The 13620-nt window shown below is 41.4% G+C and overlaps 1 long non-coding RNA gene across 1 annotated transcript in view; it reads left to right on the top strand.

The window, feature by feature from the left end:
• The first annotated feature begins 6350 nt into the window (after positions 1-6350).
• Positions 6351-13620, top strand: part of LOC310674704 — a 35154-nt gene continuing 27884 nt past the window's right edge. Inside the window, exons 1-2 of the long non-coding RNA XR_014509718.1 lie at positions 6351-6390; positions 11590-11717. This is a non-coding gene — a long non-coding RNA (uncharacterized lncRNA). The remainder of the gene's footprint in view (positions 6391-11589; positions 11718-13620) is intronic.

Genomic DNA, 13620 nt, shown 5'->3' with positions numbered 1-13620 from the left:
AGAAGCAGATTTAGGCAGCTATTTTTAAAAACCACTCAATGGTGGGGAGCTCTAGCTAAGGCTCTTCTAACTTCTCAGCTAGGTTATACAAAGAAGTTTTGCATGGCTTCAGCCTGTTTTCAGAACCCATACTTGACCTCCACTCTTTCTGTCTTTGTTATGTCTGTTTGTACTGCACTGATTAAGTAGTTAAGATATGATGGGGGGGGGGGGAAACCTCAATGCGCCGTTTAAGCATGGCTAAAAAACATTTGAATGGTGCTGACTATGAAGAAAGAACCATATCAATTTCATCGGGGTTGCTGGTCCATGGAGTAGACTTGACCTGCTCCACCACTCTATCATTGTGGTCAAAATGGTTTTAACAGATTAGCCATCAAAAAGTGAAATTGTGAAATGGCACCAACTGGAAAGAAAAACACTGTGCAGTGTGTGCTCTAAATAAAGGGGCTTTTGGGAGGATGCTGTAATCGACTAAACGTGTTGTGTAAGCTGCTGATGTGTAAACTTGCCTTCCCCAACTTGGTGCCCTGGAGAAGTATTGGACAGCTGTCCCTGACCATTGGCCATGCTAGCTTGGGCTGATGGGAGTTGTAGTCCAAAACATTTGGAGAGCCCCAGTTGGGAAAGTCTTACATATCACCAGCAGTGGATTGGAAAGAATAATTATAAGGTGGTTTCTGCTTATTAATTGCTCTTTCAGCTCATCTGAGCAAGTTTGTATAGATGATCTAAAATTCTGTATAGGGCTGCCAGATAAATTGTTAAAAACTAAGGTAAGTGTTTCTTAATATGTGTTAGGATCGGGAAGTTAATTCTTTTAAGAAAAGTAGCATTCCTTCAGGACAAACAAGATATGAAGGAATTGATACACGAGCAAATTCACTGTTTAACTGTACAATAATTGTGTTGGCTTTGAGCCAGATCGTTTCCCACTCATTCACAGAAAAGAAGATATTTTTGCACACCAAGACATCACTGACCAGCAGGAAGTCCGGAGGTGAAATTATTTTAATTCGCTGCTATTGTAACCTGCTAACATTCTCTTTATGACATTTGACTTTCATGTGTTAAGAGCAAAGGATCTACCTCTGTATGCATGCGTCCTTCTTTTTCAAGTGCCCAAAGAAGAAAGGGAAGACAACAAAGAAACAGCAGAGAGATACCTCTGAAATAATCCAATACCAACAACACTTGAGTCTTCTTGGGCTGTGCCCTGAAGCCCTTTTTTGCCACTTTGACAGAGCAGGATCTCTCAATAGCAAACACATGTCTCTTTCTATATCCATTTTTCAAATAAAAATAGAGCATTCTATGGCAGTCATTGAGAATATGTTGTATTGAAGGAAAGTGGGTGAGGGATTAGAACAGGAGACAACTGGAGAGATGACCAAAGCTTTACTTTTTGAACTTTGGTCTTAAGATCAGGCTGTATGTTCTATCAGTCCACATAGAGGCCGACTGCCAGTACTTTCTTTTGAGATCACCTCCAAACGGAAAGTTGACATGTAAAATGTTTCTAGTCATGTCATTCACCATGCTGTTTAGAGCTGCCCATGCCACCGCCAATGTTAACAGGTTGTGGTATGGATATACTCCACATGAATTAGCCTGATCCAATGGTGAGGGTTGCTGGTCAGTAGCATTATGAAAAATATACTTATTCAATTGCTTTAGCTTGGTCATTTTTCAAAATTGCATTTTGTTTTCCAAGACATTAGCAGATTCTGAATATTTTGTTTAATTTAGAGTTTTGTTGCTTTGTTGAAGGGACCTATGGGTGAACTCCCTTAAGCTTTGGTGATGAGTTATACTGCTACACTATAATGGACACAATAGGTCATCTAGCCCAGGACAGCCAACATGGCACCTTCCAGTCTCTGTTGGACTCCATTCGCATCTGCCTCAGCCAGCATTGCTAATGGCCAGAGATTATGGCTACCCCAATCTAGTCTAACCCCTTTCCTAATATAAAGTATCATCTATCCTGTAATTCATTGCTTTGCTCTTTTGTACTTGAGTTTTCAGACTTCTGTAAAATTGCTTATTTATCCTTATAATTGGCCGTGGCATCATTAGATTTCATTCTGTTAAATCATAAATCATTTTAATCTATCACAGGGAAACTCCATGAGTTTCTCTTTATGTGTATATACACTTAACATCCTGTTCTATGAATCTTTGAGGCAATATTTCTGTCTGTGTTGCCATATTTACTCTGCAGCAACCATATATTTTCACTTTTTAGATAAGGGATTATTCCCTTATCTAAATTATTCCCACTGACTGGGTTTCTTAGAGACAAAATTTCATCTCTGGATTGCATTTCCAAAAAGCTTAGAAAGCACTGAATTAGATATATATTGGATTGTATGTTTTCTAAAGCCTAAAAGTCAATTCCTACTAGTCCCCATGTGAGCTAGTTCCCTTAGTACTTGCTGACCAAAATGACGACTTTGGCTCCAGTATGGATCCTGAGTTGAGCTGCTCTGCCCCACTGAATAGGCACTGAATCTTGCTTTAGTATTGCAACATTATGCTTTACAATACTTTTTTCTTCTTCCTAGGGAGTTGATTGTGGGGCAAAAGACATGGCAGCTGAGGAAGGTGAGGAAGGTCTGGTTTGGAACAATTCCCCCTGGGATAATAAGGATGAAGGTGATCAAATTGTGGTGATTTAAATAGGGGAAGAGTAAAACTAGACTTTCAGACTGCAGGGGCACGTGATATTCAGAGAGCCAAACACTGTAGCCTAAAACACAAGTGCAAAAGACACTTAGAGGGACTCAAAAAATGAGTCCCTCTAAGTGTCTTTTGCACTTATTTGGCTTATATGGTAGGCTAGAAGCCTCCAGGCCAAGATGAGTGAACTTGGTCTTAGAACACAGCATTGATACAGCAAGCATAATGCAATCCTGATGGGATGCAGATAACCAATGAGATACATTTATCTCAACAAAAATTCTATAGGAAGGAGAGAGGAACATTGTGGGCATGGTGTTGCCCTATATGTATGTCAATGAGAGCATTGAGTCTGGCAAGCTAGAATTTGTAAAAGGGGCAGACTCCTCCACAGACCCAACATCACTGGTTTCTCTGCCATGAGTCTTTTAGTGCTGCTCTATTAAATGTGTGTTAAGCCTCACAATTGTTGTTTCAGAACATTTGTTTGTTTTTACCAATTTCCATACTTTTGTCTTTAGCACATCTATTTGAATGTAACATTACAATTAGCCCTTAGTTGCTAAGCGGACAGGCCTACCCACCTCAGAAACACTGTATACTAACTAACATTATTTAAACCAGACAGCCCAAAGATGTGAGGAAGGGAGACCTTTTGAAACAAAAGTCTAATTTTGGCAGTATTATTCGGGGCAGAGCCTACCTCGTGCAACCCTACTTTATGCAGTTAAAAAAAAATTATGGCTGTATAAAATCTGATTAATTATCATAGTTAAGTCCTGAAATGCATGGCATTATATTTTTTGATATTACCCATTATGAAATAAAAGCCTGCATCTCCCTTGTTATGCTCCAGATGTCTCACTTTTAAAATCAGTGGCCTCACCTCATGTTCCATCTCCACTTTACATATAATTAAGCACATTGTCCTAGCATATTAGCATGCCTCTTACCACAGAATTTGAAAGGGAAGATTTGCTTCTCTCTTTTTTTGTCTTTTCCTCGCACCTGTTAAAAGAAAGCCTCGCTCCCCTCTGAGTCATCTTGCAGCAAAGCACCTTTCTGATATTTTGGAATACTGTACCTAACTATATTCATTTATTAATCCATGGATAATTACTAACTCTGTGGCCTCTGTAATTTAGCACTTGCCTCCGGCCTCCACGCCTCTTGGCACATCCCCACCGCTGCTGTTCCGCTCTGACAGCAGAGCCACACGGCGGCCATCTTTAGTGGTTTGGAGGCTGTAAGTACTGAAGCCTGAAGGAGGAGAATATGCAACTGGTAAAGTCCAGTACAAATCTCTCTCCTCTCAAAAACCTCAATTCTTTGTACGTAGCATTGCCTGACAGAGCCCACTAAGCTACAGAGGGGAGGCACAAAACAGGAGAAGTAAGCCGAAGTGCAGGATGAACCCCGGGCCAAAGCCAGGTGTGTTTAGCCTCTCCATTGCAGGGTGGGGTCCACTTTCTAGCCCTGTAGAATTGCTGTCTCCTTAAGACTAAAAGGGAAATGGAAATCAATGTTGGATGGCATTGTTTGGTTATGAACAAATATAGGAAGGCTTCAGCAGCTGACTTGGCATTCTCAGAAAGGAGGGAATAGGGAGGAGAGGAGGAGGAGCTTCTGCTCCCTGCCTCCTTCAGTTGTTTTTGCCCTCAGGAGCTGTGGCTATATATAGTACAAAAGACGCGGTCCAACTCCTCAACCTAAGGAGAAAAGGGTTACCCTTGTCCAGTGCTTTTTTTTCTGGGGGTACGCATACCCCTAAACATTTTGTGAATCTAGGTTTGGCCTCATTGAGGGGCAGTATTTCAATACGAGTAGGAAAATGAGAGCACCCCTAAACATATTTTTTACGGAAAAAAGCACTGCCCTTTTCTTCTTCTGAAACTTTCCCATAGAGCATAGGAACCACAAACCTGATGGCATGCATCTGCCTCACCCTAAGCACAGCTCCCTGCTCGTAAATTATTTAGAGACTTGAACAGACCAATTCCGTCTCTCCATACCTCCATCTTGTTTTTGTTTTTTTCTGCCAAGTGACACCTTCCACATAATGTGGTTCAACTTCTTTCAATATTCTCAAGGGACATAGAACCTTCCAACCCTTTTCAGTCCATTTGTTCCTGTTTTCCTTCTGTCTTTAAACTCATCTACTTCTGTGTATCTTAGGAGTCCTCTAAATATGCAGTATCCCTGATCTATTCTTGGATTATCCAGTTTGGCTTCCTAACCAGATAGGTACAGAATCACTCAAGTTTAATATTAAGAGAGAGCAGCCCTCAACAAAAGTAATAACAACAACAACAACAACAATAATAATAATAATAAATAATGTTGTGTACCACCCTATACCCACAGGTCTCAGGGCAGTTCACAGGATAAAATAAGAATATAAAACCACAAAATATATAATAAAACCCAATAATCCCTCCCAACACATTTTAAAAGGGCATAGGATGTCAATCAACGTTAAAGAGGAACGTTTTTGCCTGGCGCCTAAAGGTGTATAACAAAAGCACCAGGCAAACAGGCAAACCTCCCTTGGGAGAGCATTCCACAAATGGGGAGCCACTGCAGAAAAGGCCCGTTCTCGTGTTGCCACCCTCTGGACCTCTTGTGGAAGAAGCCCAGGAAGAAGGGCTTCAGAAGATGATCTCAGAGTCCAAGTGGGTTCATATGGAAAGAGGCAGTCCTGAGCCGTTTAAGGCTTTATAGGTCAAAACCAGCACTTGGAATTGGGCCCAGAAACGAAAATGCTGCACTGTATTCCCAACCCCTAACAGAAGCTTCCCAGTTCAGGATTTCAACCTGGAAAAACTGTCCTTTAAACTTTCATTTCTTATAAAACATTGCCATATAATGTGTGGAGGTGAGGTTTTAAACTCATCATGTGCATCTACCGATCCTTAATCACCCATCCAGGAAATAAGTAATAAAAACTGAAGACTCAACGCATCCACTTCCCCCATCATTTTCTCCTGCACCCCATCCAACTGACACCCCCAGCTGTCTGTTGCTCAACTGCCCCCAAGCTTAGATCTTGGACTCTCACTGGGCCTCTGGGCATAAGGTCCTCTCTGGGGTTTTTTAAATTGATTTTTAATTTACAGACTAGTTTATTTCTGCACCCCAGCACACCTCCAGCTATGCAGAAGCAGTTTTACCTTATATTTTGCTTCCAGATTAATAGGCATAGGACCACTCACCTAGCAAAGGGGCGGAGGGATTACCACATTTACTCGAATCTAATGCACACCTAAATTTTCAGAACCTTTAAACCAAAAAAAGTATTTGCTGGTGAATGTAAATGTGCCATCGAATCTAATATGCACCTTAATTTTTGCAATGAAATTTGACCCAGAAAAGGTGAGCATTAGATTCGAGTAAATACAGTATATGTTCAAACATCAAAATCCATCCAGAAAACCATAAGCAAATTTCAGGTCATCAACTGATGGCTTCACAGTGTCCAACCCATCTAAGCTGTGGCTAGCATTATTCAAAGTAGCATCGTTGGTCATCTATCTGTAAGTAGGGATGGGGGGAAATTCAGTTCAATTCAATTTGTATTTAAAGATGAACTGAACTTTCCCAAACAATGTACATTCTAAAACACAGCCACCTTTCCAAATTCATACTTCTCTGATGTTTTGCAGTGCAGGGCTCCAGCCAAGTAATGTGTAGAAAAATGCCTATACTAGGGTAAAATGTCCCTTAAAATGTATATATTGGTGCAAAGAACTTACAAAAATGCATTTTATTAGGGGAAATTGTTTTGCAAAAATGATTGTATTGGGCAAAATTGAATAAAGGAGAAAGGTATTTATTTCATAAAATTTATACACCACCTTATTGCTTTTTTAAAAAAAACCCTTCAAAGTAGTTTACAATTCACACTAAAATGCTGATTTATTTTTTTAGGGCTCTTTAAAAAGAAAGAAAGATCAAACTGGTTTGGAAATGTGGATCTGCACTTAAGATTTGAAAAAAAAGAGAAACTGAGAGAAGTCAAAATTGACAAACTCATCCCTCCCTCCCTGTAAGGAAAGTAGGTGGATAAGAGCTAATGTTTATGCTAGGACCATTATTTCCTTTCATCTTGCCCTATCAGAAGTTACTTGAAGCTATCAACGTTACTTGAAGCTAAGACACATTGACAGTGTCTTAATCAGGGCACACAGTGTGCATGCTCCATGTGCCGCCACCATGTGCTGGATGCAGCCTGGCCCCCTGCAGAATCACATGTTGCTTTGGTTACAGATCACCTGAGCCATGCAGTGAAACCTGTTTCTACACACAGGTTGGCTTATCCAGAGCAGGCTGATATTCTCCACAATCATGAATGCTTTCACATTGTAAACTGGCCTGAGATCTGTAGATGAAGGGTGGTAGCAAAACCTCCCTCTCCTAGCTAGGCAGCAGAGCCCACTTACCACCACTGAGATATGGGAGCAGAAGAACTGCCCTTCAACAGGACAAACCAGCAGGCATCCCAAATGTTCCGAGCTACAAGATAAAGGAAATTGTTCTGCGTGCAATAAAACAAAACTTAACCAAGGAAAAAAGTTCTTCTTTTCGGTAAATTATGGTTCTTGGGATCTCCCCACCTCCCCGATTGCTCGGAGCTTGCAGTTACATTATGTCTCAAGTAACTCTCCTGATGACAGTAGCTATCGTCGGATCATTAAGAATTTGCCATTGCCTGACCTTACATGGAAGGATATAGATGAAGATGCCACGTAAAAAACCAGCCCATTTTCATTTCTTCACCCTCACAAATCACTGTTAATTTAAAGCTCTGCTACCTTTATTCAGAACCAGGAGACCTGTCATAAGGCTATCAGCTACCCTTTGAGAAGTGCATAGGTAGTTTCTCTACTAAAATATATTTAGATCTGCCAACTGGTCTTTCTTTCCCCTTTCTGCCTATCCTCAGTTCCTAGCTTTCCAATTATAGCTCGCAACTAACCTGCTTGTGACCTGCACTCCATGCTCTAGCACACACTTTGCTTCCTGCAAAATCAATTTCCCCAACTAATTATAGCCACTGGCACCTCCTGTAATGGGCCCATAATAATAGAAGAACCATAGCTGCAACTGGTATTCTGTTGGAAACATGTGTTTCAGAGGAGAAAAATGGGCACATCTTTATAACCATCGCCAATAAAAAACCAAATTTGTCATCTAGAGAACCTGAGTTCTGTGCCAAGAAAAGCCCACTTACATGATATGAGTAAATTATGTAAATATCACAAAGCTGCATCTATTTGTTTATTTTGCAGGCTTTATTCTGCTTCTCATGTTATTGAGGATGGGATTAGAAACTCCACCCCATGACAACTAGAACTCATTTTCTGCCTTACCATCTGAGATTTCATCAAACAATGCCCACAGGTTTTTTGAGCTTGTCTCCACTAATAACTAGAATGCTGCTTTTTTAAAAAGAATAAGACTGTCAGTTGAGATTCATTATCTGCACAAAGCAATCTACAAAAGAACCATGGAGTTCTGTCTCCATGTCCAAACACTGGATAATCTCTGGATGGACGTGGCTACAATGCCAGACAAGCACCTGGTAGACCAACTCCCAGGTTCAATGCCCTACTCAGGAGGGATAGAACTCTAGCTAGCTAACTAACAACTATTGGTGGGACCCAATAGCTTACCACGGGCCCTTTAGATGTGCAGGTGCAGGTGCAGAAGTATCAGCGCAGTATCATCCCAACCAGAAGCCATAGTGGCTTCTCCACATTCAGATGGACTTGTGTTGATGAGTTTGAACTAGAAATAGTACACTTGTAGCTCAGAGGCAGGGTACAAATGATCTCTTACTAGAGGTGAAAGCACATGTCCTTCTGCAGTCTGTGGTACACATTATTTCTTATTTTCTGTATCATCCCTGTGGTGATCAAACCACCTCTTTGTTGTTTCATAGTGGATATCTGCTAAAATGTGTAACAAAGTTAAGCAGAGCCAGCATTGTTAAGTTGATGTCATTGTACCTCTGCTGGATAGTGCCTGAGACGTTCCCAGTGATGAATGAAACACTCCCCATTTCAATAGAATTTATGCTTTAAAAATCCATCTTGGAAATTGAACTTGCCCCTGCTAGAGGAATCCTCTTTGGAGGGTCACCTGGAGCTCCCAAAGGCAAGGATGAGCAGTCCATGTTAAGGAATTGTGAGGCAGAGCAGGAGGCAGATATGCTACCTTGTGTAGACTGCCTTCCATTTGTCTCCTCTGCTCAATATTTATTGCTGCTTCCACTTGTAAGAAAAAATCTTACAAATATACCATAGATCTCCTTGTCCAAAGGGGGAAAAGAATCTCGGGAATGGTTGGGAAGTGGGAGCTTACAACATTTGAAGCCCTATGATACGAAAGTGGCATAAAAAGGTTAAGGACCCCTGACAGTTAAGTCCAGTCACAGACAACTCTGGGGTTGCGGCGCTCATCTCGCTTTATAGGCCAAGCAAGCAGTTGTAGGTGGGAAGGGCAGAGCCAGGGTACAATTAAGCCATACCTTTGAATGGCCTATTTATGTCCACACAGAAGCAGAATCTAGGATCAGTATAATCTTCCCCTACCATCCTGGGAACATTAGTTCCTCAAAGAACTATAATTCTCAACACTCTTAACAATGTGCTTTAAATGTATGGTCTAGATCAGTGGTTCCCAATTGGTCCCAATTGGTTCCCAATTGGTGGTCCACAGATCTCAAGAGGTCTGCGTAGCCCACCAAGAGGGTCTGTGTCACTATTTACATAGCAAAAATGTACCATGAAGATATCGACATTTTCAAAATTTTGGCTTGGCTTTTGAAAAACAGGGGGTCCGCAGTACTTAGCTAATTGGGAACCACTGGTATAGATCCTTTAATAGAAGACTGAGGTTAATCATTTTGTATTTGATCTTTAGTTATTCTGTTATTCTGGGTAATACTCAAGTAAGTCAGAGAAGACCAACTTAAATCAATGGACTTCGATATTGCTTCCAATGGGTCTACTAGTAATATAATATGTTAGATAAGGTTTATTATATACCACTGGTAAATTAATTCCGTAAAAAGACACTATCAACCCCATAGCTGTCTATCCATGTGTATGCTCTCATGAGGCAAGTAGCCTCCCTCTCTCCTCCCGTTCACCCCAGGTATGGTTTCACAGAGGCTTCAAACGAACTTGAGGCTAAAGGAACTAAACCATAACTGATATCTTCAGAAATATAGTCCTCAAAATATTATTGATGGCAAACGTCTTGCTAGGTTTGGTCAATATTCTAAACAGAATGCAGAGGGAGGCAAATACTTTGCAAGCCGCAAAGATGTCAGAAGCTAGCTTGTTTTTTAGAAGAATTGTATGCTGTGCCAGTTCATTTCTCTATGGCAACCTTTTATGGAACTTTTCTTAATACACACAGTGAATTTAATCTGCTGAGATCTGAGACATGTAACTCCTCCAGGAAAATTATAGATTGCAATTTTAATTGAAAAAGACTGGCTATAAACTGATCTCTAGCATTATGATGACTAATTACATTTCTCCTTTCATAATTAACAAACTTTGAAGTAGTTTATATATTAGGTGCTTGCCCTCAGCCCTTGTAGGAAAAAGTGTTTTCTATGCTGGGAAAGGGAGAAAAAACTGTTCTCTTTTAAAAAACATCAACCCCAGTCCTATGCAGTGTTAGATATACCGCAGTTAGGTTGCAGTCCTGAACACAATTACTGGGATTAATTCACATTTAACATGGTGCATTGGATTCCAGTTAATTACACAAGGGTTTAAGCATAACTAATTCTTCTTGGGATCGCAGTCCTAATCTTTTTACCTTGTACTAAATTACCTGGGATGCTATGAAAAACTGTTTTCGGGCAAACACAATGCTGAAACAATGTGGCAATGCCATTACTAGGCCATCTAACCGTCAGCATACTGGAAGAGAGGTTTCCATATTATATAAAGCAGGGGTGGAGCACCTGTGGCTCTTCAGATGACGGCAGACTCAAACTCCAGTCCACCCCAGCCAGCAGGGCCAACGATGACTTATTTATTTATTGATATGTGTATATGCCATCTTCTACATTAGATCTTCAGAGGCTGCACAGAAACAGAAGTTGGGAATCCAGCAACACCTGGAGGCTTCCTATCCTTGCTATAACATAACAACATTTATACCAATACAACACAGATGACCTGTAAAATGAAAACAACGAAGAGTCTTCTAGCTCCTTGTAAAGCTAAGGGGACCCCCGACCATTAGGTCCAATCATGACTGACTCTGGGGTTGCAGCGCTCATCTCGCTTTATTGGCCGAGGGAGCTGGCGTACAGCTTCCAGGTCATGTGGCTAGCATGACTAAGCCGCTTCTGGCAAACCAGAGCAGCGCACGGAAACGCCGTTTACCTTCCCGCCGGAGCGGTGCCTATTTATCTACTTGCACTTTGATGTTCTTTTGAACTGCTAGGTTGGCAGGAGCAGGGACCGAGCAACGGGAGCTCACCCCATCACGGGGATTCGAACCACCGACCTGATCAGCAAGTGCTAGGCTCTGTGGTTTAACCCACAGCGCCACCCGCGTTCCTCTAGCTCCTTAAAGACCAACAAATTTATTATGGCATAAGCATTTGTGGGTTGGAGTGCAACAGAGGCAATACCCCTCTAGAAATTTTAAAACCCAGCATTTGTAATCCACTGGTGCTGATGCTGGCAAGAGAGTGAAGTGTACAATAAGTTCATTTCCAACTAAACATCAGGGGCAATGGCATGCTGACATCACTCGCACATACCACAGGGTGTGCTGCTGATATTGCGCTGTCCCACCCCCTCAATTGCAGGGGCAAGGTGGCACACTTGATTCCCAGGTGCCACCCCATAGTGACCTCACTCTGCATTCTCCTAGGGTGCTTCTGCCTGGTTGGAATGTGTCCCTAAAATGTGGTTATGGCTCCTGCTTGCCTGGATGGAGGATTGAGAGATATGTTAAGGTTGTGGCTCTATGTAGAAACCTCTGACGTCTATTCTACAAAGGTAAGAGTCTCCCTGGTGCTCTGCTTACTTCTGCCTCTGCACCCATCCACCACTTGCATGTGGCCCTAGGAAGCTTGCTCATGTAGGAATATGGCCCCCCACCTTTTCATAAACAGTTGTTTGATGTTGAAGTGAGTTGTGAGCCCTGACAAGAGATCCAGAAAGGAGGGGTGAATTCTCTCCCCCCCCCCCCCAACAATATATTATTAAAAAGAAAAGGAGGCACAGAATGGATAATGAAGAGCAGTAGATATTGATGAGGTTGCAGAACAAGGTCAATAGGCAGAAGAGGCCTATTAATAACTGGAATATGAAGCCACAGAAAAATGTCAGCATACCAATCTTAATAAGCCAATAATAGCACCCCCACCTTGAGTCCTGTCAGCAGTAGAGACCTGGCAGGTCCAATGCATGTTACAGATACTTTGGGGATAATGGTGAGTTAGCAAGCTGAGTGCAAAATTCCCCTGCACATTAGATGCAAAGGCAGGTTTAATACTACATATTGTTGGGCCCTAAGTGTGATGGATTACTTGGAAGGAAATGTAGAGTTTTGATTTTACTAAGAGCAAGAGCTTTTTACTCTCTCGTTACACACAAAATGAAACCCAGTTTGGTGAAGGGCAGTGTACAGGTAACTATTTTGAAAAGAAAAGTCATTTTAAGGCTACCAAGAACATTGTGAGGAGAAAAAGATCACTGCCCTCAGGTAAACATGGGGACAGCCATCTTTTTCTCTGTGAAACTCCCCATGAAGAGGCTGTAGGTTACTATGTATGGTAGCTTTCTGGGAACATTTTAACATAGTTTGAGGGGTATTTTAGTACTCAGACACAGAACTGCTCTAAGTGACTAAAATGTTGGGGAAAAAGAGGCAGCCCTTGAACCACCTCATAATACAGTACATCTCATGCAGTTTGGTTCGTTGATTATGTAACTTAATTTGCAGATGTACATTCCAATCCGTGCATAGTGTCTGACGGGGATGAAATGTAAAAGTTGTCCCAAGACACAGACCCCCCCGCCCCATCCATACCTATGAGTATGTTAGGCAGTGATATGGTGGTGACGTACCTGTTTACTTAGGCTTTTTAGGTTTGTGATGCTCCTCTGTTTCAGCTCCTCTGTTTAGCTGTTTTTAGTTGCTTTATTTGCTGATGATTTAAGAACAGCCTTTTTGTTTTACCGACTTTAAAAAACACACCAAAAAAACCCTTCTCTCTCTACCCCCTCAACTGGGCCCGTTATTGGTATCAATGAAAGGTAAACTATAAATCTTTAAAGCAAATTATTCAACATATGTGGGAGGTGATAGAGCCTCCCATGCCTGACAGGGCAGGTACATTGTGGAATGTGCCCCTTCTGATCAAAGGCTGCCAATGAAGAATGGGTGGAAGGCTCCCTTGAACTTTGTGGGGACCCCCATGTTCACAGAATAGATCATGGTCCTAATGCTTGAGAAGCAGAACTGTCAATATTGAGCCAAAGGGATTCTGGTATTGTAATTCAGCACAGTAAAGCAATAAAATAATGAGTACTGGGACTGTCACATTTTACAAGTTGTTTAAGAGAGAATAATGATTTAGCAATGAGTGAAGAGAACTATCTGAACCTATCTGTTCTGAACAGGGGCAAGTAATTTTGTCTTGATCTTTGTTTCTACTTCCACAAAATAGAGATAATTACTTACCACACAGGATTACTTAGTGAGCCTCTTAAAATTCTTTACAAATGAAAAAAAAAAATCAGCTCAATATCAGTGTATTATTCTAATAAAGATGGCATTGGATTTATGGTGCCTCGTGGTAATTTATGGAACTAATTAAAAACTGAGTAGGTTGTGCAGAGTTTTAAATGCCTAATCAGTTACTTGAAGACCACCTACCTTTGCGAAGGCGCACAC

This window comes from Podarcis tiliguerta (genome assembly GCF_965153285.1).
Source record: "Podarcis tiliguerta genome assembly, chromosome: 3".
In the NCBI taxonomy this organism is placed as follows: domain Eukaryota; kingdom Metazoa; phylum Chordata; class Lepidosauria; order Squamata; family Lacertidae; genus Podarcis; species Podarcis tiliguerta.
This window is presented reverse-complemented; position numbering and strand designations above follow the sequence as displayed.